This window comes from Ursus arctos, unplaced genomic scaffold (assembly GCF_023065955.2).
Source record: "Ursus arctos isolate Adak ecotype North America unplaced genomic scaffold, UrsArc2.0 scaffold_18, whole genome shotgun sequence".
In the NCBI taxonomy this organism is placed as follows: Eukaryota; Metazoa; Chordata; class Mammalia; order Carnivora; family Ursidae; genus Ursus; species Ursus arctos.
Genome location: NW_026622852.1, coordinates 11,678,298 through 11,701,165, shown reverse-complemented (window position 1 = coordinate 11,701,165; position 22,868 = coordinate 11,678,298). Strand labels below are relative to the sequence as shown.

The following is a 22,868-nucleotide window of genomic DNA, read 5'->3' as shown; positions in this document are numbered from 1 at the left end:
TTTGGCTCAGGTCATGATCCCAGAGTTTCAGGTGCTCAGGTTATGATCCCAGAGTCTCAGGATCGAGCCCCGCATCTGGCTCCCTGCTCAGTGGGGAGTCTTCTTCTCCCTCTGACCCTCCCCTCTCTCACTCTCTCTCTCTTAAATAAATAAGATCTTAAAAAAAATCCTGAATTTGTTATTTTGATAATTGCATTACCACTCCATTTTCTTTTAGGTACACTAACCTGTTAAGAAACTCAGTGATTTATGGGGCGCCTGGGTGGCTCAGTTGTTAAGCGTCTGCCTTCGGCTCAGGGCGTGATCCCGGCGTTCTGGGATTGAGCCCTGCATCAGGCTTCTCTGCTGGGAGCCTGCTTCTTCCTCTCCCACTCCCCCTGCTTGTGGTCCTTCTCTCACTGGCTGTCTCTTTCTCTGTCAAATAAATAAATAAAATCTTAAAAAAAAAAAAGGAAACTCATTGATTTAAAAACACATTAATGATTAAAATATATTTTAGTTTGTAAATTTTTCCATATCTTTACAAATTCATACAATTTATTTTCCTACAATGATATATAGTACAAGTATTTCCGATAGATGTACCTTTCACCCATAATGAATATTTATTAAATCAAGGTAACATTCAATAATATTAAAGCAGCTGAAAAGCACTTCTTGAAGACCTTTTCTTGGTTTAGATGCTAAATATCCCAAATGCTAAAAAGGTAACACAAAGATGTGATTTTTCTCAGATGTTTGATTTCTAGTAGAGGCATATAAAGGGTTTTTGGTTGTTTGTTTGTTTTTTTTAAGTTTCTCTAACCAGGGAGTAGAATTGAAACAATTAAAGGCAAAAATCCCAACATAAATTTCAAAGAAGAGTTAAGCAATTCATTGTAAAACAGCATTTTGTTCTGATAATTTATGATATATGCATTTAAATAATTTATTATGAAAATTTAAAATAAGAGTTTTCCCTCATTCACAGCAGGGAGCTGCAGTTTTCATTCTGAGTGTGATAACAGAATGGTTAATAGAAGAATTCCAGTACCAGACCACCCATGTTCAAATCCCAGCTCTGAATACTTAATAGTTACTATGTTCTGGCTGAGTCATTGAACATTTCTGTACCCCAGGTCCCTATCTGTAAAATAATCATGATCCCTTACCCCATAGGATCATTATAAAGATTAAATACGTTTTGAACAGTGCTGACAGTCCCCACGCCCTATGACTGCTATATACAGTTAACTAAACAATAGTTGTTTTCCATGAGAAAATTGCAGCTTACATACTTATTAACAAGCAGGATCTTAGAAATTGAGGATTTCTTTTTCTCCTGCAGTTACACAAAGACGCCCAGTAGCTTTCCAAAGGCATGAGACGTTGGCATTCCCCTATTTCTGGTTGATGTTTAGTGATTTCCTTGCCCCTAGTGCCTAGAGTCAGAAAAGCTGAGCCAGGGGCAGGTGGTTGATGATGAGGGTGGCCATGGCATTGGAGAAACCCTGAAAGAGCCCCAGGTCTTCTCAGGGACAGCAAAACCAGAGGGTAAATGCCCTCGTCCGTCCTGCTCCAGCCAGCGCTACAGAAGGCTCAGCTGGACCTTGCATCTTGTCCAGGCCCCGAAGAAGACTGGCACTGGGCTTGTGGTTCCCAAAGCACAGGCAGCTCCAGATCACCTCAAGCTCGTCTCCATGGTACATTTGCAGCCCCTTCTCAAGGTGACCTCTCAGGCGGAACCGCAGAGCAAAGCTCCATCCCCCTGCGGCTGCCCCAAGCACTCGTTAGCCCCGCCCCTCAGAGCTGACCAGGAAGCCACCAGAACCTGTGCTCAGCCCAGGCTAGCCCACGCCTCTCAAATGAGAATGTTCTGATTCAGGAACATTGAGATAAACAGTCGAGGACAATTTTTGGTGATTCTACCATGAAAATGAGACAAGCCAATTAAAAAAACAATCTATCCTAATTTGGAGTCTAAGAAGTAAAAAGGCAATGTAATTTGCAAAGTCCTATCAATCGTCAAAGTAAAAACTGAATTCACAAACTGAATCAGATCCTCTGATTGACTGAAGGGCCAAATGAACAATGTTTTGGACACATATATCTGTATAATGTCCCTTCAACAACAAACTATTGGAGAAGTTTCTTTTTAAAGTGGAGACTTAGAAAACCAACATTTAATTAATTAGATTTAATTAGTAAGGTTCAAGAAAACAAGTTGCATATGCTGTGTGTTACTGCCCCCCAGTGTCCACTGCCATTATTGAGACATACCTTTTCCTGGGAAAGAACAGCACTTCTTGGTGACTTCCTCACTTGTAGTTTAATTTTGATGAAGAAGTTTGGTTTGTTCAATGTCCAATGAATTCTCACTGTCTTCCTGGGTTGATAATTTAGTATTCAGAATTGTGAGTCTACAAATCAAGGAGGAGAGGAAAAAAAAAAAGAACAAAACAAACCTGGTGGTGAGGATTGGGTAACTCAAGGGGTGGCTTTAAATATTAAACCTTGTTAAAGGACTCCAAAATTGACAACATTTCAAAAAGAAAAAGTATCCCTAATTCCTAGTGGAAACTACTCCTTCTATAGCAAAGGACTAATCGTCTTCCTCCTTTGGTTCCGTGACTCTAGGCTAGTGGCATTTTCTGTCCTGAAGACCGTGACAGAGGCAGGTACTCTCCAGCCCATCAATTGGTCCCCAGTTAGTATCTCTTTTGAGAAGTCCGGTGGGAGCGGCAGGTGAGTTGCCTTCAGTACCAGCATCTACTTCAAATAAAAATACCAGAAGATCTCAATGAGATCCGGGTATTTCCTTAGACTCCTGTGAATCTGACATCAAATCTTTGTTACCAGTTGGCGCCCAGATGTCCAGATTAGGTTTAGAATTCTCTCACTTTTCTGCCCATGTTCCATCAGCTATGCAGAGTCACCAAATACACTGAAAAGCCAACGTCCTTCTTTACTCCTTGAAAGCCCACAAGGCGGTAGAATGAATATAAAATAAATCTATCTGTGTGCTTGAATGAGTGGGTATTTGCAGTCATTACATGTGTAAATAATTATATTTGTTCTAAATTAAATTTATGGTGACTAACATAACATAATAAAAAAAATTTTAGAAATAAAAAATAAATAAATTTAATCTTTTCCGAGCCCCTAGCCTGTCAGGCTGATGGGGATTTCAATCAGGCTTATTATTGGGATTTTCCAAAACCCTACCCTACCCACCCTCATCCTAGCCCCAGAATCATCTGAGGGTCTGAGGAGTCTTATGCAGCATAGAACATTCAGGAAATGCTTCCTGATCTTTGGTTCACATTTGTGGTCACAGATACAGAATAGGAAACAGAGTCCTAGTCATGAGATAATTTGCCTCAGATTTCCCAAGTCGTTAGAAGAGTCAGTGCTAAAACCTGGGTCTTCTGACCACTTGTGGGAGTCTTCTGACCGCATACATACATTTAAAAACTCAGTACATTTTTATTCATCTTGTTGGAGTTGTAACGGTTCATAGTATGTTTTGTGACACTACTCACCTCACCCCTTCCTCCTTCTCTCAAAATAGTAATAAAACCTGTCATTTATTCAGCTGTGCTAAGGGCTTTACATTCATGATCTGGTTTGACTTTCCCGTCAACCCTGTGAATGATGTTGTCCTCATTTTACCGATGAGGTTCAGAGAGGTTAAGTAACACGCACATGGTCACACAGCCAGTAAGCGGCGGAATTAGATCTTGAACTTGAGTTTGTCTGGCCAGCCTATGTCCTTAACTACCATGCTATGGTACCTTCGGAGAAGGGAGAAAATAGTGTATTTTTTTAAAGACCAAATTGAATCAAAACATTGTTTAACTTCTTTGGGGAGAATTTTAGACACCGTATTACAGACCCACTGGTTGGGATTCCTGCATTAGTCTCCACTTTTTTGTGGCATACTAGGACAGTGAATAAATTCATTCCAATAATTCAGTGTAAAATTACCCTAGACATGATAGTGACTTAGATCTGATATTCTAAGTCTTCTTGTAATTAAGGTCTTACCGATAATATTTAGCCTTCTCTTAGGAGCAGTGAAGGATGTGCACCCCTGATCCCATGCTATTACATTTTTGGCCTAAATGTAGCTCTTTTTCCATTTATCTCCATGTTAAGAGGCTTCCAGATTCTTACAACTGGCTTTGGTATCTTAAGACAAAAAACTAGAGAAAAATCTCTGGGCCTTGAGGAAATAATGCAAAAAATAAAGACAGAAGAAACAAAGGCAGATTTTTTTTAAAGCCAATATGGGGTGAGAAAAAGATCATTTCTAACTTGAACTCTTCATAACAAAGAGAACTTTTCAGAAGCTCAGAATTTAGAAATGGAAATATCTTTTATTCAAGCCTGCCCTCTTGAGGTCAACTCAAGAAACAGTCTTTGGGGAGAATCTCTACCATATAAAATGAGAATGATTGTTTGAAATGATTATTCTTTTAACTGCATGGATTACTCTCAGAAAACATAAATTCAAAGCTGGCCACTGTCAGCATGTCGACAGTCATCATTGATTGAATCGTGCTTTGGCCAATGTCCTCCAAAGACTACCAGAAACACAGATGTTGCTGAACAAATGGGGTGATTACAGGTTGCAGCGAGGAAGAACATACACGATGGGAGAAATGGCGGGGAGGGCTTCAGCTGAATCTCAGCAGAGTTCCATTTTTGTTAATGCCCTTCAGCCAAGGACCACCTATAATGGAATGTGTTGGATTATTACTCAAGGCAGCAAGAGAGAACACATAACGTGGGGAGCCCTAGGGCAACTTAGTAAGAAATGTCGGAAAGAACTCATAGAGTTTGAGGAAAGTTTAAGGGAGTGGGGCTTTAGATTGAATGCTGTTAGGAAATGGGGGTAATTCTATGGCTGAGTATCTGAATAAGTCTTATCTAGAAAGAGGGAAGGCCAGAGTGAGGCTTAATCTATCATTGTTAAGAAAGAAGCAATCATTCATATTAGCCAGGGCAGGGAGATAGTTTGGTCATTTTACAGTTTAGACAGAGTTCACGTTTTAGTCTGTGCTCAAACATGATTTGAGAGTGGTTTGTTGTTTTTTGTCTTGGTTTATGAGGATTATAGAGTGGTCTGATTTTGACATTCTGTGAAATTGTTCATGTTTAATAGAAAAATGCCAAGTCCAGCTCGTAACCATAAGTCCTAGAAAATAGTATTGAGCGAGCTCCTGGATATCAAGGGTTGCTTTTCTCTTCCTTTTAAATGTCTATGACCCAAATCTTGAAAAGAGTCTGAAGTACATGGCCAAGGATGTTTTGATAGAGACACTGAATCAGAATCAATAAAAAAAAAACCAGGGTTTAAAAATTTATAACTAATAGCTGTGCTCGTAAAAGCCTTCATAGAGGCTGAGAATGAAGTTTAATCTGATTAAATGTGATCAGTAATGGAATATTGTGATGGTTAATTTTATGTGTCAACTTAAATGAGCCATGGGGTACCCACACATTTGGCCAAACATTATTCTGGGTGTGTCTGTGAGGGGCTTCCTTGGTGAGATTAACATTTGGGTCAGTAGGCTGAGTAAAGCAGATTGTCCTCCTTAATGTGGGTGAGCCTCATGCAGTCGATGGAGGATCTGAATAGAACTCGCTCCTCTCTCTCTCTTAGTTCTGATTCTCTGGAGACTGCTGACTAATACAAAATATGAAGCAAGGTACTATTAACTCGTATCAGTCATATACAGAAAGTCCATTTACAAATAACTTCTTTAACCTTTCTCATTTTAGGAAACATTTCACACACTTGGAATAAGAAAGAGTAAAGGGATCTTTTCAAGAGGAAAACTGTTCTTAATGTTCTTTGACCAAGAAGTTTTTACAGATCCCCAGGGGGTCAACCCCTAATGGAGGAGCGTGTTCAGGTGATGAGGGCTCCTTAATGTAAGCTTTAATCGATTCCTCTGTCGTAGGCCCAAGCTTCCTTACGGGATCCCTTTAAGAAAGAGAAAAGATATTCAATTCCTAAGATATACGCGTAAAAGGTCTGGGAGTCTCAGAGATACTAAGCAAATGCCCCAAGAAGGAAGGAGGGAGGGAGGGAGAGAAGGAGTGAGGGAGGGAGGGAGAGAAGGAAGGGAGGCGGGCAGGAAGGGAGGGAGGGAAGATTGTATGAAGCCAGGGATCCACAATGCTCTACTGCTAAACAAAAGGATAGAAGGCAGACAATCCACCAGATAATCTTCAGATTCACTTTTCCATTGTGAAAAATCAAAGTAGAATTGTTTTCAAACCGATTTTCATTTGCTAAGAAATAGGCATGTCTAAGTCCATCAGAAAGCACCTAAAACTCTTTAGGTTCTGGGACCAGTCTTACGGTGTCAAAGATGTTAGGTGAAGCAGTCTCTGGATATGGGCGCTTCTAGACTGGTCTCGAAGGTGCCCTTGGGGTGATGAAGTTGGGGCCTCTGTATGAGATTCTAGGCATCTTTGGGCTAACGGTTTCCTACTCATCCGCATATCCAGGGGTGCATTAGTACTTTTCACTCAGTGATTTTGGAAACTGAGCTCCTAAAAAGTAGGCAGCAGTTTAGAAGAAAGTACCCATTGAAAAGAGATAAGTCTCTGGAAGATGGGACCAGAATTTAATGGGACTTGGAGAAACAGTCAGGAACCAAAAGAGGATTCCGTCAGGGGCTGCTATGCAAGTGAAAGGAAAATCCAGGGAGACAAGAGCCACGGGGATATGCGTTTGCACATCAAGTTTCAGAATAAGAGTAGTTTTTTAAAAATGTCTTCATATTTGTGTATTCTCGCATGTATCATACAAAAGGCTATGGCCTCACGACCCCTGCGCCTTAGGAGAAAGGCAGGCCCCCTTTCAGTGTGTGCCCCCCACCCCAAGCCTGCCCTTCCCAGTCAGTCTGAACCTTCAGGGCTTGCTGGGGTTGCACTGTAGTTTCAAAAACCAAATGCAAGAAAACCACAGGATTTCTTCTCCCATAAGAGTCCAGCCCCCCAAGTAATTCAAAGGCTGTGGGAGATATGGTGGGGTGTCCTACCTGGCTGAAGAATCAAGGCCAGGATGGCCTTCTGGTAAAAGGTTCGTAAGTCCAGAGCTTGGATATCCAGGGCACCCACACATTGAATGTGGGATCTGGAGCAAGTTAGTATTGGAGCCTCATTTTCCTTATTGGGCTGTTTTAGGGAGGAAACCAGTGAGTACGACATCCAGTCCATAGCTCAACAAATGGCAGCCATCCCTCCTGCTATCACCTACATTGCACGTATGGAGGCCAGCTTTCATTTAAATGGTGCCTACCATGTGGCAGGCACCATACTAGTCATTTTTGGGTGTTATGTCCTTGAATCCTTACAGAGTCCCTGGGAGACAGATCTTCTTCTTCTGTGTCATAGGAGACTGGAACTGAAACTCTATCGCAGCAAAGTGTAGTAGAAACGGCGCTGAGGGGAGGGGTGGTGGGCTTCTCATTGTAAGCAGATCGTTGCTAAATCCTCTTTTAGTGAACAGGTCACGATTCAACGATGCTATAACGATGAAGATAATATGCACCGAGTTCTAGTCAGCTTTCTCAATATTGACAGGAATTTTAAAAGAGAAAATACAGGCTTGGGAAAGCTACAGTTACAGTGAATGAACATTTGCGATTTTTAAGAGCAACACTTGGAAGAAACTATCGGCGTCATTTTCTAAGAACCTGTGCAAGCAGGCCCAAATCCGAAATACCTTTTGTCTCGGAAGTTCTGGCTCTAATGTCAAAGACAGCTGTGATTACAGTGCTGCTCCGTGCGTGAAAGGACCCAACTTTCTTCTGCTCTTTCTCTCACCTGCAAAGTTGTGAGTTGCCACCTGGTGATAGTAGAGTTCCACATCATCCGAGAGGAAAGGGGGCTCCTAAACGGGAAAGAAGCCACAAAGCAATGCTGTTTGGGTTTTGTTCAAGGAACAGATTTCTCTATTAAGAATATGGCTAAAAGCTAGGTTATTAAATTAAACAGGTAGTATCCATACTCAAGAGTGAACTGGGGAGGGAGGGAAGGAATTATACAACTGAGCAAGCCTTCTGCTGGTCCTCATTCCTAGAACGAGCTAAACCACATTTCTGTTCTGCTCCATGACAGAACCTGGTCACGGGGATGTTCACCTGGCTGACTTACGGTTTAGATTGTTCTAGTAGCCTCTTTGCAAGCCTCCTCTCTACCACCACAGCTTCCCTACTATTCTTCATGTCCCAGTTCTATTAACTCTCCCCACTGTTCTAAGCCACAAGGGGCCTCTTTTCTGTCTTCCGGGAACCTCAAACCAAAATGCCGCCAGAATCTTTAATCAAAGCTTGCAATCTTTCTTTCTGCTTGTTTTAAACTTCATTTTGACAATTATCTGGGGCCTCTCGCTATATTATTTGTAGATAAATAGTTTGAAGGCTCACGTATTCATTTTCTAAACTTTGACTGCAAGCCAGTTTTCAGTTCTAGTGCAAATAACAGTGTACAGAATTTTTCATGCTTCAGACCCAAATTATGCTTTAGAACCAGAAGAAGAGGTCAGCTTTAATTCATTTCTTTATTAAACAACACATGGCTCAAAACATTGCCATTGCCTGGCCTTGATCACCAAGACATTAAAGCCAAGGGGCTGCCCTGACCGTTAAAATTAGAGCTTCTCTTTGTAGCAAACACACTTCTGAAATCTAATGGAGATAATTTCAGGAGAAATTATAAATATATCAGCTGGTCTTTTGTTCTTCACAAAAGAAAAATATACTCACCCAATTCCTTGGTTTTATTCTACCACTAGCCTGCACACCAAATTATCAGTTAAAATAGCAAACCCTGGGGCGCCTGGGTGGCTCAGGCAGTTAAGCATCTGCCTTTGGCTCAGATCATGATCTCAGGGTCCTGGGATCAAGTCCCACATCAGGCTCTCTGCTCAGTGAGGAGTTTGTTTCTCCTTCTCATTCTCCCTCTGTGCTCCCCTCCCCCTCTCTCAAATAAATAATAAAATCTTTATTAAAAAAGAAGCAAACCCTATTTTTAATAAAGAGTTCTTTTCTTTTCTTTTTTTTTTTTTTTTTTTTTTTTTTTTTTTTTTTGTGCACTTGACTGTGCTAGATGCTCTGGACATCTCCACAGGACCACCTCTCCCTTCCAAGGTTGGCCACTGTGTTTCCCAGAATGTCCTTTCTGTTCTGTTCAGGGTTAGATTTCTGCCATGAGAGAAACTTGCATGGGATTTAGAAAGCTAAGCTGTACTTTTCAGGACATAGTGGCTAGAGGTGATGGCTTCTTGGGCTTTTGCTGACAATAGCTCCCCACCCTACCCCAGATCCTCAGGCTGAAGTCATTAGTGAACTATTTCTCTGATGTTTCCCTGCAGTATCTAGAGCCTCCCTCCCTCAGCTCCCCGGCATGTACATAGCCCTAATTCCTACATCAAATCCCTTTACCCCTGTAATATTTGCAGTGGTTGTTTTCTGGACTGAACCCATTTTCATTACTAAAAGTTGTACCAGTGGTTAAGACAGAAAATCAGACCAAAAAAAAAAAAAACAAAAAACAAAAACAAAAGAACAAACTTCACAAAGTCCTGCAAAAGTTTGTGCAGTGAAACAAACAAAAGTCATTAATGGAGCAGATGGAAAAGACTTTCCTACTTTTACAAATGGCTGAATTCATACAAGAAAAAGAAGTATTTGAATGCGAGTGAAGATACTGTAGTAGGTAGGTTTACTGATAAAAATCCTAGATATTTATTTTTGAAAACCTTGCTCTTTATTGCTTCCTCCCTATTCTCTCTGAGAGGGTTGGCTGACCTGCCCAATTCCCAGGCATTATTTACATATTTCCCAGCATGCCTCTTGCCTCACCACGGCTACACTGCCTTGTGTCCTGTTTGTTAATATCTGAAATAGGAACTCTACTGACATCTAATGCATTCCACTGACATTGGCTAGCAGACTTCTTGTAATTGTCTGACCTTCTCATCTTCTCTGCATGTTAAAATTACTTAAGGAATGGATGTGCTGAAAGTTCAGTGTCCTGAGATTGTTGGAGGAAAAGGTCACACGAATCCAATAAACACATAATTTTATTTTTTCACTGGTGATGAAATCCATGATCTATTACCATATGCCTTGCAAAGAAAGTGGAGAAAAGCACTGAGCCTTCAGAGAATGCTGGCAGGTCTCCCTTCAACCCAAACACTTACCTCCATGTCAGTCTATGTTTGAATTAAATTTCTAACCTAGAGTTCTAGAGTAGTGAACCTTTGTTTTATATACATTTTAAATTTTAATATGTAATAAGAGAAGTAAGAAGGTAAATATCAAACAATAAACTTGGAAAAGTTGTATTATAATTATGTTTTAAAAATTTACTGGAATTTTTCCTTGTGAGGACTAGTTAAATTTAAATTACAATGAGAAGAGTTAATTTTATGCCTCTGACTTTTTCCCTCATCCATTGCTGTATTAGTCAGGATGGGGTAGGTTTTGTCATAGTAACAAACACCTCCCAAATCTCAGTGGCTTTTCACAGCACAAGTTTATTTCTCACTAACATATGTAGCACACTTTGAGATTTGAGGGAAGCCCTGCCCATTGTTTTCACTCAGGCATTCTGGTTACTGGAGACTCTAGCACACCCTGTGTCTCCAGAATTAGAGGAACAGAAGGAAGAGAGCTGGAGACTCGTGTACTCACTCTTAGAGCTTCCCACTGGGGGTGACACATGGCACTTCCAGTTACACTCTAGTGCTTAAAGCAAATCATGTATTCTCACCTAATTTCAGAGTGGATAGAGAACTATAATCCTATCAGAGACCAGAGAAAGAGCTGGAACATGTATACATAAGCCTTACTAAAGTTCTTTTTTAGATCAATGGGGGAAACGTTTTCCCTAAGGGATGAAAACTGATTCTCTGGGGGAATCCACAGTTATAACTAGGGACTCCAACACCCCTTTCTCAACTACCAACAATACTACTGGGGAAAAAAATCAGCAAGGATATAGAAGCTCTAAACAGCACAATCAACCAATAGGTTCCAGCTGACATTCAGAGCATTTTGCCAAACAACAGCATAATACAAATTTTTGCCTCAACTGCACATGGAGCATTCATGAAAACAATCTGTATCTTTATCCATAAAACAAATCTCAATAAATTTAAAAGAACTGAAATCATACAGAGTGTGTTCTGGGGTTATAATGAATCAAGCTAGCAATCAATAACAGAAAGACAAAGGGAAAATGTCTAAACCTGTGAAAATTATACCACACACTTCTAAATAATCCTTGGGTCATACAGAAAGTCTCAAAAGAAATTTGAAAATAAGTAGAACTGAGTAAAAAGAAAATACAACATATCATGCCAATAAAGCAGTACTAGGAGGAAGATTAATAGCACTAAATGTCTACCAAAAAAGGAACAAAATAAACTCAAAACAGAAGGAAGGGAAAAATAGAGAGCAGAAGTCAATGAAACTGAATATAAGAAAATAAGAGAACAAAACAAAAAACTGGCTCTTTAAAAATTTCAATAAAATTGATATGCCTCTAGTAAACTGCAAAAATCTAAAGAAGACAAACCACCAATATAAAAAATGAAGTAGGGAATATCACTACAGATCCTACAGCCATTAAAAAGGTAATAAAGGAATAATCTAAGTAATTTTATATTCACTGATCAACAACTTAGGAGAAATAAATTAATTCCTCAAAACCCACAAACTCTCAAAATTCAATGAAGATGATATATATAATCTGAATAGTTCTAGCCATTGAAGAAATTGAATTCATAATTTCAAAGCTCCCAGAAAATAAATCCCCAGATGTAGATGATTTCACTGGAAAATGCTATCAAATATTTAAAGAATTAACATCAACTTTACAAAATTTCTTCCAGAAAAGAGAAGTGGGGGGATACTTCTGACTCATTTTATGAGGCCGCTATTATTCCAAAAGTAGACAAAAATGGTACAAAATAAGAAAATTACAATGACCAATATCTCTCATGAACATAGACACAATAATCTTCAACAAAATATTGGCAAGCTAAATCCAATAATGTGTAAAAATAACTATATACTATGACCACAGTGGGATTTATTTCAGGTATGCAAGACTGGTTAAATATTTAAAAATACATAAGCATAATTCATCATATCAACAAGTTAAAAATTATATGATCATGTCAGGTGATATCACTTCCCCTCCACAGCATTTAACAGATTCAATCCTTATTCATATAAAAATTTTCACCAAGAAAGAAATAGAGCAGAAATAGCCCAACTGGATAAAGAAAGCCTACCCCAAACCTAGAGCTATCATCATATTTAATGGTGAAACATGTAATGTTTTCCCCCCTAAGATCACGAACAAAGCAGGAATGTCTCTTCACTCAAACAACTCTTGTTCAACATAGTACTGGAAATTCTAGCCAGTGCAATAAGGTAAGAAAACGAAATAAAAGACATACCAGTTACAAAAGAAGAAATAAAACCATCTCTATTTACAAATGACATGATTGTCTACGTAGACAATCCCAAGGCATCTACCAAAACAAAAACAAAAAGGAAAAGGAAAAAACAAACAAAGAACAAAAAGAAAACCTCCAAGAACGAATAAGTGAATTCAGCAAGGTTACAGGACACAAGATCAACATATCAAAACCAAACATGTTCCTACGTACTAGTTATAAACACGTGGAAGCCAAAATTTAAAATACAATACCACTGCAATTTCTCCAAAGAAAATGAAATACCTAGGTATACATTTAGCAAACATGTGTAGGATCTGATTATTATGAAATTCTGATGAAAGAAATCAGAGAAGATCTAAATAAATGGAGAGACACACCTTGCAATGGATTGCAAAACCTAACACACTGAAGATATCATTCCTCCCAAAATTGTTCAAGAGTCTCCATGTAATTGTTATGAAATTCTCAGCAAAGTCATTCTAAAATTATATGGAAAATCCCACAGACATAAAATAGCTAAAGCTATCTTGACTAAGAAGAATAAAATGGAAGAAACCATTCTATATGATATTAAAGCTTAATATGTAGCTACAGTTACCAACATGGTGTAGTATTGGCAGAGGGATAGACACATAGATCAATGGAACAGAATAGAGAATTTAGAAGTAGACCCATGCAAATATGCTCAACTAATTTTTTTAAAAGATTTTATGTATTTCAGAAAGAGAGAGCAAAAGCTGGGGATAAGGCAGAGGGAGAGGGAGAGGGAGAAGCAGACTTCCTGCTGAGCAGGAAGCCTAATGTGGGGCTCAATCCCTAGATCAGGGCCTGAGCTGAAGGCAGATGCCTAACTGACTGAACCACCCAGGTGCCCCTATGCTCAACTAATTTTTGACAAAAATGCAGAAACAACCCAAAAAGGGTAGTCTTCTTAGCAAATGATATGGAGAAATTGAACATCCCCAGGCAAAATATAAAGTGAAACTTGACCCAAACCTCATATTGTATACAAAAATTAATGCAAAAGGTACACCCAAATGGTTCAGTCTGTTAAGCATCCAACTTTTGATTTCAGCTCAGGGCATGACTTCAGGGTTGTGAAATCAAGCCCCGTGTAAGGGCTCCACACTGCCTGTGGAGCCTGCTTAGGATTTTCTCCCTCCCTCTCCCTCTGCTCCTCCCTTCCCTCTCTCCCTCTCTCTAAAAAAAATAAAAATAAAAATAAGAAGAATAAATAAATTTAAAAAAATTTAACTGCAAAAAGTCACAGCTGAAAAATACAACATAAAACTATTTAAAAAAAGAAGAAAAAAAATTGGGGAACCTAGGGCTATGGAAAGAGTTGTTAGAGTTGCCATCCAAAGCATGAACCATAAACAAACAAAAAATTGATAAATTGGACTTCTTCAAGCTTAAAAGATTTTGCTCTGAGAAATCACTCCTACATTGCTGGTGAGAGTGTGAAATGAAACTGCCTGTCTGGAAAACAGTTTGTCAATTTTTTTTAAGATTGATTTATTTATTTGAGAGAGAGAGAGAGAGAATGCATGCACAAGCGAGAGGGGCAGAGGGAGAGGGAGAGAGAGACAAGCAGACTCCCAACTGAGCGCAGAGCCCGAGGTGACGCTCCATCTCAGGAGCCAGATCGTGACCTGAGCCAGAATCAAGAGTCGGGCACTTACCTGACTGAGCCACCCAGGCGCCCCAGTTTGTCAATTTCTTACAAACGTAAACACCTAATCACCCTACCAGCCAGAGACTAGACTCTTGATCCTTTCTTCTGGAGGAATGGAAATTTATCTTTATACAGGAACCTGTACATGAATGTTCATAGCAGCTTTATTGGTAATAGTCCCAAACTGGAATCAGTCCAGTTGTCTTTAGCAGATGAACAGTTTTAACAGACTTCAGTACATTCATGCTGTGGAGTACTACTCCGCAATTAAAGCAACATATTATTGAAACAGAGACATTGAATAAATACACAGGGCATTATTCTGAGTGAAAAAAAGTTACAAATTCGAATTCCAAAGGTTACGTACTTTAATAATTCCATTGATATAACACTTCTGAAATGACATTTTTGAAACAGAAGACAGTTAATAGCCACCATGGGGGCCAGAGGGAAGTAGTATATTTATAAAAAGGCAACATGAGTGATGCCTGGATAGCTTAGCCGGGAAAGCATGTGACTTTTGATCTTGGGGGTCATGAGTTCATGCTCCATGTAGGGGTTAGAGTTTACTTAATTTTTTTAAAAAGGGGCACCTGGGTGGCTCAGTTGGTTAAGCGTCTGCCTTCGGCTCGGGTCATGATCCCAAGGTCCTGGGATGGAGTCAGGCATGGGGCTCCCTGCTCAGCGGAAAGTCTGCTTCACCCTCTCCTTTTCCCTCTGTCCCTTCCCCCGCTCATGCACGCTCTGTCTTTCTCTCTTTCTCTGTCAAATAAATAAATAAAATCTTAAAAAAAATTTTTTTTAAGACAACATGAGGAATAATTGCCTGGGAACTATTCACTATCTTGAGTGTGGTTCACATGAACCCATGCATGTGATAAAATTGTATGGAACTAAGCACACATAGACACATAAATGAATACAAGTAAACCCAGCTGGGGAGATCCAAATTACATCAGTGGATTGTATTAATATCAATTTCCTGGTTTTGGTATTATACATATTATGCTTTTACAAATGTTGCTACTTAGGGGAAACTGGGTAAAATGTACATGAGTTCTTCTCTGTATTGTTTATTACAACTGCATTGGAATCTATAATTATCTCAATAAACATTTCAATTAAAATTTTACTTGGAAGAGAAACTACACAATAATAGGCTTCCAAAAATACAACACACATAAACAAATGAACACCAAAGGAGATAATATCATACCAGATATCAAGAAGTAATATAAAACCACAATAATTAAACAGAGAACTATTAGCACAGGAAGTCAATTGCACATTATAGAGAATCCAGAAACAGAACCATGTATACTTGAGAAATTAGTATATTAGGAAGGGAATTCTTCATATTACTGGGGAAAAGGAAAGGCTAAGGGGTGGAAAAATTTACTATTAATTTGGAAAAACAATAGGTCCCTACATCACATTACACATAAAATAAATTCAAGATGGAAACGGATTTAAATCAACACATAAAGAACAAAGCTATTTAACAGGTGCTGGGTGGTATATAGGAGGATTTTTAAAATACATAATTTTTTAAGGTAGGGAACAGATTTTCGAGAAAGACAAAAACAATTAACAGGCAATGGAACAACTAATTTTAAGGAATTATTTGCATCCAATGAATACATCAAAATAATTTATTTCACTAAACTAAATGGGATAAGACCACAGTTTGTAAAACTCCCTGAACAGTTAATTTGCTATTTTGTGATACCTACAACGCAGTCACATTGCCCAGGCAAACTGATGAATTTGCCTTCAAGGACATGTGACTCTACTATGAAACAGGATCCTACCCTAACCTATGATTTGTTGGGTCTGACCACACCCAGCTTAGAGACAGCTCTGTTCTGGTTCCGTAGCTCCTTGATGAGCCCTCTCAGTAGTATGCCTGGAGCTGCTTTTTGCAGACAGCACAGTCTTTCTCCAGAAACCCGGAGGTCTATGCTGTAATTCTCCTATTGCGGCTTTGTCAGAAAATCCTCTCAGCACTCTTATTTACGGCAGATACCTCTAGCACTGTGGGATAGCTGGGTCACTGATCCGAAGGGAGTATTGCTTATACCAGACTGAATCGTCGTAGAGCCCTCCCTTGCTCCAAGACCTCTGAGTCACCCAATAAATAGGTTGGAGAAGTATTCCCAAGTGAGACATAGGCTATCTCCGACATCTGCAGCAGCCTACCTAGCGTGCTGCTTTTGTGCGCATGGGAGGGATTGCAAGAACCTCTACATCTTTGAGGGTATGTTCCGGAAATCCTCAAACCACTAGATATATAAAATTTTTACTGATGCAACAGCCCCTTTAGTCTTTGTGGGATTGATTTCCAACCTCTGGAGTGTATGTGTCTGGCATTCAGAGTACTTGCCACTTCCTGTCCATCTGGTCCAATTAACCTGATCTTATTAACGTGGTGGACCAGGTGATATTGGCAGAGTGTCCAGTCAAGATTCCTGCAGACTATAGTATGATAAAGAATGGGAGATAAATACCACTCCGGGCAAAATCATCAATGCCTTTTTCTGTCTGTTCCAAATAAAGGTAGATTTGCCTACTACTTGGATCTTCTTTCCTGAAGGGGTCAAGAAGAATGAGTTTGCCATATCAAGAGCTGCGTATTATTGACCTGGGGATCTGGGGATCAGTCTGACAAAGACATCAATTCAGTATAGGAACTGTAATTGGAGCTTCCAACTTAGTTCAGTTGTACAGTCTACCACCATTTTGCTTTTTGCAAGGTCCAGACTGGTGAGCTGAATGGAATCATGGATGTCAGCCATCCTGGCATCCTTCAAGTCTTGAAGACTGGCCTAGTTTCTTCTATTATATTCAAGATGCAGTGCTGTTTCTGATTTACTCTCTTGGCCCAGGCGGGGGCAGTTTCAGAGGCTCTCACTTGGTCATTCCTATCGTTCTGATGCTTTCACAACATGTCAGGAAACCCGTCTCATGATTCTGTTAGCTGAAAATTACACGCGTTTGGATGATATCCTTGATGGAATGAGGAAAATGACCACCGAGTAGATGCCTGAGCCCACGCAACCCACTGTGGCACAGACTTGAACCAGAACTCAGCTTGGTACCTGACCTCTGCATGATTGATCCACTTTAATCAGGGGCCATGATAGTGTTTGGGGCCCCTGGGACCAGTGTCAGTTCAGATCCTATATCCAAAAAAGGAGTATTGCCTTTTTCACAGTGTGCAATTACTCTGTAACTGGAGTCCCTTTGGGGGACAGGATTGGGAAAATCTCTGCAGTATACCTGAGGTGTTGGCCTGGTCCTTCTACAAGGCACTCTGCTGTCAAAGGACACTAGGCCTGAGAATAGGTTCAAGTCTGGAAACAGTGTGAGGGATTATACTTTTTTTTTTTTGCAACAGCTGACATCAGTCATCTTTCACCTGTGACCTTTTTAGATTATATAGATCTAAAACTACCTAAATAACTACCCATCCATCTATTTCACCCTTAGGAACACTGTGGTCTCTCAGCCTTCACTACAGATCCTGGAGGATTAAGGCCTCCACTTCCATTCTGGTTTTGCAGTATGGTAACTATGTCCACCTTGCCTCTCATTGTCTTGGATGCTGTCACTTGACTTCTGATATTTCAGGATCCCCTCACCTTAATTGTCACGAGGGAGCTCATTTCCATAGCTGCCACCCCAGCCTACAAGAGACAGTCACCACTGAGGTTCTTAATGCTCTTAGTGACCCCCTTTCTAGAGAATTCTTACTGTTCTAGTAAAGAGTGTGTCCTCTAGGCCCTCCTGGGCACCATAATCAGCTGGTGAGTCTTACAGTCTTTATAAATAGAGTCTAGCAAGGCCTACTTTGAACCACCTGACCCCTTCCTCAATTACTAGAGTAATTATGGCACCTCCACCTAATTTAAAGTAGGGTATTTCCCCCCTGAGATTCCAGGAATTATTCCAGCAATATATTAAGACCAGTCTCAGGTGTCCTTGCAGAATGTTAAGTGATGAGTTATAGGAGAGTGTCCCATATCAACAAACTCTTCTGTATCCAGCCTTATATTCTGTTCAGCACACTCAACATTCATTTCCAAGCATCTTTTTGTTTTCCCTGTTCTTGCTGATATTATTTTTGCTAGAAACTGTAACTATTCTGTGAAATACCTCTTTACTTATGAAGCCTGGGCATACCTGTATGGTCAAACAGGGCTGCAGTTTGACTCTAATTACTGATCTAAAAGCAATTTTAGTATATTCACAAAGTTTATGTCACCATCCCCACTATCCACTTCCAGATTTTCATCGCCCCAAGAAGAAACCCTATACTCATACATATATTTTTTCCAATTCCTAACATTATGCTTTCATTTTTCTTTTATCCATAATTAGGCTTGCCAGAGTTAATCAAACTTTAAGTATCAGCTGTTTTTATCTCTTTTTGAGGAGTTTTTCTTTTTATTTTCATATTCATGAATTCTTTCTTCCTATTCTATTTAGGTTTATTTTGGTTTTGTTTTTTCTATATGTTGCATGTTTAGTTTATTTTCAGCTCTTTTTAAAGAAATATACACCTTTGAGTTATTCATTTTCTATTGACTAGAGCTTGAGTTGTGTCCCATAGGTTTTTGATAAAAAGTGTCCTCATTGTCATTATTTTCCAGGTGATTTGCCGCTTCCATTTTCTTTATCTTTGCTTTAGGAGTGATTTAAGAGTGTTTTTAATACTGTCTTCAAATGGAAGGAGAAATACATGTTCATTGAAACACTGAGAAAGCATACAAAGATACTTTGTTAACAAGCAAGTCTGTCTCTCGGCACAGACCCCTTAGTTCTCTTTCCAGAGATAACTAATCTTAATCAGATTCTGGTGTTTCCTTCTAGCAATATGAATATATTGTACAAATACATGTTTTGAAAAGTGTTCCTTAACTAGTGCAGCCATACTGTGGAAAAAAGTATGGAGTTTCCTCAAAATTTGAAAAAAAAACTACCCTACGACCCAGCAGTCCTACTACAGGGTATTTACCCAGAGAAGACAAAAGCACTAATTCAAAGGGAGACACGCACCCTTATGTTCATTGCAGCATTATTGACAATAGCCAAGATATGGAAGCAGCCCAAGGGTCCATCAATGGATGAATGGATAAAGAAGATGGGGTATAACTATACAATGGAATATTACTCAGCCATAAGACAGAATGAAATTTTGCCATTTGCAAAACATGGATGGAGCTAGAGAGTATAATACTAGGCAAAATAAGTCAGAGAAAGACAAATACCATATGATTTCACTCCTATGTGGAATTTGAGAAACAAAACAAACAAGCAAAGTGGAAAAAGAGAGAGAGAGAAAGAGAGCGAGAGAGAAACCAAGAAACAGACTCTTAGCTCTAGGAAACAAACTGAGGGTTACCAGAAAGCAGGTGGGTGGAGGGATGGGTGAAATAGGTGATGGGGATTAAGAAGCACGTTTGTCATGATGAGCACCAGGTGATGCATGGAATTGTCGAATCACTATATTGTACACCTGAAACTAATAGAACCCTGTATGCTAACTGGATTTAAAAAATTAAAATTTTAAATTAGATTAAATTAAAAACAAATTAAAAAAATCAAAGTAAAAAAACATTTCTTAACTTCTAGTTTAATTTCTTAGGAGGCTTCCCCAGGCCATTGGTACGGTATGGTAGATTTGGGGAGCCCAAGACTTGTTCTTTTGTGGTCTTGAAACTAACTTTCCATGCTGCCTGCTTCTGGCTGTCCACATGGTTTCTATCCTCCCATCTGAGAAAGGGCCATAGAATAGACTCACCTTGGCTCTCTGAATTTGTGGATTTCTGATATTAGTTTTGTTTTGCTGTGGAAGCCTAATTGTGCTGTCCCAGCCTCTTGATTTCAAGTCTAGAGATGAGAGTCAACTACCTTCTTAAATTTATCTGTTCAGCCTCTTTAAGTGACAGCACTCACTCTCAGAAGGAGAGGGATTCTTTTGTTTATATCTTATAGCAGTGGTGCCAAGAGGTATTTGCAGTTTGGGAACCCATATGTTCCATCTGTCTTCCTTCCCCAAATTACCACAAATAAACAATCATTCCATAAGTAAAACTTACGCTTACCTTGCAAAGATGGCTTCAAGGGAAATTCTCCAGTAGCCTCTGCTCCATCTAGATTGTCAAGCTTCAACACCTGCTGTGGTAGGCAGCACCAGCAGCTCCTAATGATCGCCACGTCCTATTATTCACGTTGTTGGGCAATCTCCTTTGAGCATGTGTGTGAGAGAGAGAAAGAGAGAGGTGAAGCAGATTGCCACATTGAAGAGACTCATGTGGCAAAGAACTGAGGACAGCCGCTAGCCAGTAGCTAGCAAGGAACTAAAGCCCTCGGTCCAACAGCCTGCAAAGCCTGAAGACTGCCAAGTGCCTCAGTGAACCGGGAAGTGGATCTTGAGTCACGCTTTGCTAGGACTGCAGCCTCCAGAAGGCCAGGTGCCAGAGAATCCAGCTAAGCCGTGCTCACATTCCTGACCCGCAGAACTGGCCTAGACACCTTTGTTGTTCCAAGCCACTAGGTTTTAGGGTGACTTGTTATGTAGCAATAGGTAATGAATAGACCTGTGTTTTAGAAATTTCTTGTAAAATCCACGGTGATTATTGGAAGTTCTTTCTTCAGGTCATCAGTCTGGAAAAGAGTTATCTGTCCACCCAAACCCAAATCATCCTGTCTCCATCAGCCCATCCTTTCTGAAAATATGATTCATGCAGGTTTTGGAGATAGGAAAACAAATAATGATAAATGTGATCAGGTGGAGGATAGAAGTTCAAAATCAAAATATGACCACTGCATGCCTATCAGAATGGCTAAAATAAAACATACCAACAATACTAAGTCCTGAAGAACTAAAGATCAAGACCAGCCAGATCTCTCAGACTTGGCTGTGGGGCTGGACAACGGCATAAGTGCTCTAGAAAACATCTTTGCAGTTTCTTACCAAGTGAAACACATGTGTACCACATTACCCAGTGATCACACTCATGGGTATTTATTCTAGAGTGATGAAAACTTTGTGCATACAAAACCCTATACAGGAATGTTCATAGTATCTTTTTACGTAATAGCCCAAATCTAGTGTATTAGCCACAGTCCTCCAGAGAAACAAAACCAAATCTTTATTTTGAGGAATTAGCTCACACAGTTTTGGAGGCAGGCAAGTCTAAAATCTGCAAGGTGGGCAGGGAGAAGCAGAGTCAATGCAACTTAAAGTGAAGACTGTCTGCTGGCAGAATTCTCTCTTCCTGGGGGAAGTCAGTCTTTTGTTCTATTCAGGCCTTCAGCTGATTGAATGAGTGCCCCACCTCCCCATTATGGAAGGCAATCTCCTTTACACACAGTTCACTGATTTAAATATTAATTTTATCCCAAAACACCCTCATAGAAAAATCCAGAATTTTTGACCACAAATCTGGCACCAGCCAGTGGACCAACCAACTTAACACATAAAATTATCTATCACAAGTCCACCCCTTATCAACTTCAATCACACACACACACACACACACACACACACACACACACCAAAGTAAGGATTTCGGAAATACTCAAGATAATTGTAATCCTTGCTTCTGAATTCCATGAGCATGGGCCTATTGATACACTTCATATGTCATGTGGTCATAGCTGGTATCTATAAATACCTTCTTCCACTATCCATTCTGTATTGTCTTTGTCTTCATTAAACACTTCAGTTGTAGTTCTTTACCTGGTGGGAGGATCTAAACCTTTATTCCTGAAGGGTCTGGGCCATCGGTAGTGCTAGCTGGTTTGGATTTTCCATTGACTTTCTTTTCTTTTCCTTTTCCTTTTCTTTTCTTTTAATACTACGAAAGGTTATTTTTTAAAACTTATTTAAATGCAATTAGTTAACATATAGTGTATCATTAGTTTCTAATGTAGAGATCAGTTATTCATCTGTTGCATATAATACCCAGTGCTCATTATATCACACCACAGGGCATGCTCATATTAAGAGATGCCCTAAGGAGTCTCCTGTGGAGTAGTAGTGCCATTTCCCCTTGGTAGTCAAAATCAAATACCCCAACAAGTACAGTAACCATCTTCTTGGCCTGTTGATTCAGAGGCATATGGAACTGCAGGTGGCTGGGTTGGTCTCAACTTCCAATTCTTTGGAATCATTCCTGTGTCTCCTGGTGGAAGCATTCTTCCCTTTGGTGCTAAGTAAGAGCTCTAAGCCAGCAAAATATAAGGTCATGGGGATAGGAAGCAAAGATTTTTCTAGTGAGTCACTAGGAGTAATAGTGAGTGGGGCCGCTCACTTCTACCCATTGATTCCTGAACCTGGGAGTCCTGGCTATGGATCAAGCAGCACCATGTGCTGGATGCTGATTCAGAGCACGTACAGCTTCCTCGAGGATCTTGCCTCAGCCCTGCAAGGTACTGCCACCTAGGTTGCCCTGTAACTGAGTCTTCAAAAGCCATTCCACCATTCTAACTAGCTGTTTTGTGATGGTGGCGAATGCAGTAAGACCAGTGAATTCCAGGAGCATGGGCCCATTGACCCACGTCATTTGCTATGAAGTGAGTTCCTTGATTAGAAGCAATGCTGTGTGGAATACCATGATGGTGGAGAAGACATTCTGGAAGTCCACAGATGGTAGTTTGGGCAGAAGAATTGCTTGCAGGGAAGGCAAATCCATATCCAGAGTGAGTGCC

At 39.9% G+C, this 22,868-nt stretch overlaps 1 long non-coding RNA gene across 1 annotated transcript; it reads right to left on the bottom strand.

Moving 5' to 3' along the window:
- Positions 1-248: 248 nt before the first annotated feature.
- LOC123001410 (uncharacterized) lies at positions 249-20,834 on the bottom strand. The gene is made up of 4 exons (XR_006410274.3): positions 20,258-20,834; positions 7,825-7,891; positions 2,260-2,399; positions 249-414 (listed from the first exon to the last, which is right to left on the bottom strand). It is a non-coding gene; the product is annotated as an uncharacterized LOC123001410 (long non-coding RNA).
- Between the last annotated feature and the right edge of the window lie 2,034 nt (positions 20,835-22,868).